Source organism: Nyctereutes procyonoides, unplaced genomic scaffold (assembly GCF_905146905.1).
Source record: "Nyctereutes procyonoides isolate TBG_1078 unplaced genomic scaffold, NYPRO_anot_genome, whole genome shotgun sequence".
Lineage (NCBI taxonomy): Eukaryota > Metazoa > Chordata > Mammalia > Carnivora > Canidae > Nyctereutes > Nyctereutes procyonoides.
In genome coordinates this window covers 54,304,168-54,309,587 of record NW_026575020.1, presented here as the reverse complement: position 1 = coordinate 54,309,587, position 5,420 = coordinate 54,304,168, and positions in this window count along the sequence as shown.

Here is a 5,420-nt window from a genome sequence, read left to right as displayed (position 1 = left end):
CTGCACCGCCGCTGCCTGACAACCCGAAACCAACAACGCGCCCGCGGCCAAGGGCGCCGACCGGGGGCGGGGCAAGGGGAGGGCCCCGACGGCGCCTCCCGCCCCTGCGCCCCCGCCCCCCGCGCTGCAGCCGACAGTGGCCGCCTCCTCCGGGGAGGCGCCGAGCCTGCGCTGCTCCCGGCCGCTGCCCGCTGCCCGCGCGTCCTTCCCGCCCTCGGGGGCCCCTGCGTCCGTTTGGGAGCTCCTGGGCGCCCTCCCCCCTGCACCGCCCTCTCCCACCTCCCTGCAAGGGGTGCCCCGCCGCGCGCACCTGCTGCCTGCCTGCCTGCCTGCTGCTGTCTGGGCTTCCTGGTGTTTCCAAGGGCACAGCGCGCATCGTGGCTGCGGCTGGGGTCTCTGGGGCCCTGTCTCCACCCCCTTGTCCAGCGGCAGAGGGGTACAGAGATGTCTCTGCCCAGGCCGTGCACCTGCCTGGTGTCGGAGAGCACCTGTGTATGCCTCCCCGTGTTTCGCAGTAGAGCCTGCCTCAGTGTCCCCCGCTGCCGAACAAGGCCTTACAGGTAAACCAGAACCTAGGTCTGTGTGCCCTGCTGGCTCCCGGCCTGCTGAAAGAGCCACCATCCTGTGCCAGAAAGTGTGAGTTGCACGCTGCAGTCTGCAGTCGGTGAGCATAACAGCAATTGCACAGGGAAGGAGCCTAGTGGATAGATTCCCGGCCTCAGGAGGCCCTTGGAAAACAGGGCTCCAATGTGCATCCAACTTGCTAAGCCACGGAGAGCCGGTGTTTCCTGTCGCTGCTCTGGGCCTTGGTGTCCTCCGGGTCCTGCGGGCTCATCTCCTGCGCCCCACCCCCGGTGAAGCTGAGCCAGGCAGGCCCCCTGCAAGGACTGCGTGAGGGAAACAGGCCGGGATCTCTTCCCGCGGCAGGAGCTGGGTAAGGAAGAGCCGTTCATTCCCCCGAGGCTGTCTCAGACAGCCTGGCACGCATCCAGGGGCAGAGCACGATGCCAGCCTGCGCCCTGGGACTGGCTTCCCCGGCCGCCCCCGAGGAGCTTGTGTTCGGTGTAGTTATTAATAAACAGTCGCAGGAAGCCACCTGTGGCCTTGGATTGGGTACCTGGATAAGCCCGGTGAAGCTTGGTGGAAACCAAACACTCCTACGTTGGGGGAAGGGGGTCCCCTAAGGTTTTGTCCTGTTCTCTGGCCCCCAAGGCTGCACACCATGGCTGGCTGGTTTGCAAACGGGCGTGCTGCAGCGAGAATCAGCTAAGCCTGAAGATGCGCATGTGGATAGAAACTGTGCAAATATAGTGAAAGGGAATAAAGGGGAAAGGAGAAAAAATGAGTAGGAAATATCAGAAAGGGAGACAGAATATGAGAGACTCCTAACTCTGGGAAACGAACTAGGGGTGGTGGAAGGGGAGGAGGGCAGGGGGTGGGGGTGACTGGGTGACAGGCACTGAGGTGGGCACTTGACAGGATGAGCACTGGGTGTTATTCTATATGTTGGCAAATTAAACAATAAAAAATAAATTTATAAAAAAATAAACACAGACACACAAAAAATAAAAAAAAATAAAACTACAAAAAAAAAAAAAAAAGAAAAGAAAAGAAAAGAAAAAGAAACCACGCTCCCAGCTTGTGGGCCAGACCCTGCATCTATCTGGATCAGCCACCGGAGACCCCTGGTCATTTGGCCTAGGGCTCTTTTTCTTTTCTGTTCCTCCACATGCATGAAGCCCACCCAGGATGGCCCAAGGGGGTAAGTAGGAGAGGCTGCTGGGCAGGAGGCCACAGCCCACCTTCCTTAGAGACTCGTCACAGCTTTGTCTCTGTTCTCAAACCGAGTCCTCCGCCCGCCTTCTGTGTTTCTGTCAACAACACCGCTGAGCCACCAGTCACATCAGTCACATCCCCTTTCTCTTCATCCTCTCTGTTCAGATCCTGGGGCCTCTACCTTTGCAGGTGTTTCACCTTTCCATTGACTCCCCCCCCCCACCGAGCTTTTACCACCTGTCGCCGGAGCAATGCACTCCCCTCCCTCGCGGTGCCCCTGCCCCCGGTCTTGCCCACTTTGAGGAGCTGTGGCTCTAACGCATAAGCAAAGGCAACTCCCTCTCTCTCCACATCTCCTCATGCCTCCTCCCAGCCTCATCTCCCTGGGCCCATCACAGATGCAGGTTCCCACCCACACTGACTGCTTACTTGTTCTCCAACACACGTGGGTCCTGGGTCCCACTCTCAGGCCTTTGCACACATCTGTCCCTCTGCCTCTACGCACTTTCCAACATCTGTCAAACTCCTGCTCATCCTCCATATCGGACCCCTCTTCTCCACAAAACTCGACTTATGCCCTTAGGGACCCATGAGAGTGAGCTCCACGAGGGCAGGGACCAGGTTCAGTGCAGACCCTCCACATGCTGAGTCCATCCGGGAATCGGATCCCTCATCCATTCCCATTGCTTCTGTCCCTCCTCTGCATCCCCACTGCCCCTGCCTGGGGGCTGGGACCTCACAGTGTCCCCTCTGGATGGCCATAGCAGCCTGCATGGTTTCTCTACCTTCCAGTCAATTGACCAGCATCGTCCTAAAAGATCGGCATTGTTACTTCCCTCGAGATCCTGCCGTGGCTCCCCGCTGCCTTCCACACGGAGCGTGCCCGTGAGCCTGGAGTCCTGGCCTTCTCTGCCTCATCTTTGGCCCATCCCCTCGTCCTACCCCTGCGCTGGCCGTGCTCAACCGTGGGCAGCATTCCCGATGGGCTGCTCCCTCCGATCATCCCTGGAGGTCCGTCCTCCACTTACTTGTCGGGCTCGCACAGACAAATGGCTACTTCAAAACTCATCGTACACGTCCTTTCCCCCTTTTCTGAGCTCTTCAGATCTTCATTCACTTACTTGAAGCTTCCAGTGGGCCAAAGGCTCCCCTAGGAGGAGGCCACTGCTGGGCTCTTGGATGTCGATGTCACCAGTGACCATTATTTCCACGAAACAACTGTATGTTCGGTCAGAAATCTGTGACATTCTCCACCTCCTTCCAAACCTGCCCGCAGCTGGAATCCACTGGTTGCGATGAGCCCTGAGCACTTTCTAAGACCCTGTGGCTCTCTGGGGCCCTGTGACTCTCTGGGCCGAAAGTCGGCCCCTGCTTATGAGAGGCTATGGCTACCTACAGCCTGGGAGGGCGAATGAAAGGCCCCTGGGAAACAAGACATCCATCGAGGATTTTCCTCTTTTATATATATATATATATATATTTTAAAGATTTTATTTATTTATTCATGAGAGACACACAGAGAGAGGCAGAGACACAGGCAGAGGGAGAAGCAGGCTCCATGCAGGGAGCCTGATGTGGGACTCGATACCGGGTCTCCAGGATCACACCCTGGGCCAAAGGCAGCCGCCAAACCACTGAGCCACCCAGGCATCCCCTGAGGATTTTCCTCTTCAGAAGCCCTCCTTCCTGCTAGCATCCCACTCGGAGCATACTGTGCATCCTGGAAGATGTCACTCTGTGCTATTGTTGTACTATATTTCCCTGTGTATTTGTCAGCTCTTGTCTCTCCCATTTGGCGTACAAGCTCCAGGAGAGCAGAGTCTGCGTCTGGCTTGCTCACCACTCTGTGGTCTGTGGTCTGTACCTGGCAGGGTGTTGGGTGCAGGGTGCAGACCTTGGAGCTCAACCCTTTCCACCTGCTGGTAAGCTCCAGAGGGCACTGCCTCTGTCCACCGTTTTGTTTTCATCCCATAGGTCCTTAGCACTCAGAGGAGCTGGCTCCGGGGTTTCTGGTTCTGGGAGCCAGGGAAGAGCCAAAAAGGGTTCTGGTGTGACCCTGGGGGTTTCCAGTAGTCACCTTTGCCTAGCCTGACAGTCAGTGTCCCCCCAGGGGCCTCCGACCGAAGGGCCACAGTAGCCAGTACCCCACAGTAGCCAGCAGTGAATGTGGGACGGTGACCTCCCCCCTAGTCCGCTGGGCTGTCGTAGCTGCAGGCTGAAGCATCATCGAGTCGGCTGAGCAGAACAGGACCCAGAGAAGCAGCACGCTCTCCCGCAGGTGTGCACACACAGACAGGAGGGCCCTCCCTGTGCTGTGGACCCCAGGGCTGGCTGCCGTTGCCACCGTTTTCCAGCCCTGCTCGGATGTGTTCCCGCATCCAGGCCCCACCGTTGACATTTTGCATTCTGTGCCCAGGGGGGAGGGACTTTCCAGCAGCCTCTGGTTCTCCAGTGATGCTTCGTGGTCTTGTTTTGCTTCCCTTGGAGAAGACTAAGCCGGTTCTGGGTGAGGCCAGTTTACAGGGAGGAGAAGTTCATGGCCGTGAGGATAGGCAGTGCTGGGCATCACCCCACAGAGCCCCCACTGCCCTCTGCCCGGCGATGTCAGCAGCCGTCCTGTCCTCTGCCATGTCCACTCCATCCTTGCCTCAGGGTGTTCTCTGAAGGTGTTTTTAGGCTCCAGCAGGTGGCTCGCCCCAGCAGGTGGCTCACCTTTGCAAGCACCTGCCAAAGGCCCAAATCCTATTATAGGAAAGAATATTCTCCCTTGGAGTTTGTCGTCCTAGCCACTCATGGAGGGGTCCGTCAGTGTCCTGGGGCTGATGCAACAGGCAGGGCACTGTGACTCTCTCCCCCGACAATTCATTTGCAGAAATATTTTTTCTCTAAGTCAGGGTTTCTCAGCGTATTGACCTTTGGGCCGGATCACTCTCTGTAACGAGGCCTGTCCTGTGCCCTGTAGGATGTCGGAAAGCACCCCTGGCCTCCACCCACTGGAAGCCAGAAGCACCCCCCCATCCCTTATGTCAATCCAAAGTGTGCATGTGCCCCGATGTTGCCAAATGTCCCGTCGGGGGCAAAATCACCCCCAGTCGAAACCACGGCTCTATGGGCAGCTCGGGGGCTCACTAAGGCGCCTATCGCGGGAGACGGTACAGAGCGGGACACACAGCGTGTGGGCGCCCTCTGCTCGGATGGCAATGCCAGGCGGGAAGCAGAATCCTGGCCAGCCCACTCCTCTCCCTGGGACTCAGGCATTGGTCCCTCTCTCTGTGTCTCATGTGGCACATCGGTGACTTGGGGACTGAAGATGGGCATCGCACTCCTGGGGCTGTTGTGAAGATCACGGACTCGATAAATATGGCCCATAATGATTATTTTATCCAAGTCTAGCCATAAGGGCAACTTGATGTTTGTTTTTCTTTTGGTCACAAAGGGTGGCTGGCCCTGGGTCCCTCCCTATTTTTTAAAGGACACTTTGGGTCAATGTTCGGACCATCCGACACCCACAGAATGGCAGTTGGGGGACTTCTGGTGCAAGCTGGCTCTGAGGGGCCCCCCTGCCTCCGGTGTTTCTGGTAATGGTCGTTCAATGCCCTGCTGTGCCCGGTTCCTGGTGTCCCCATGGGCCCTGCGTGTGCCTG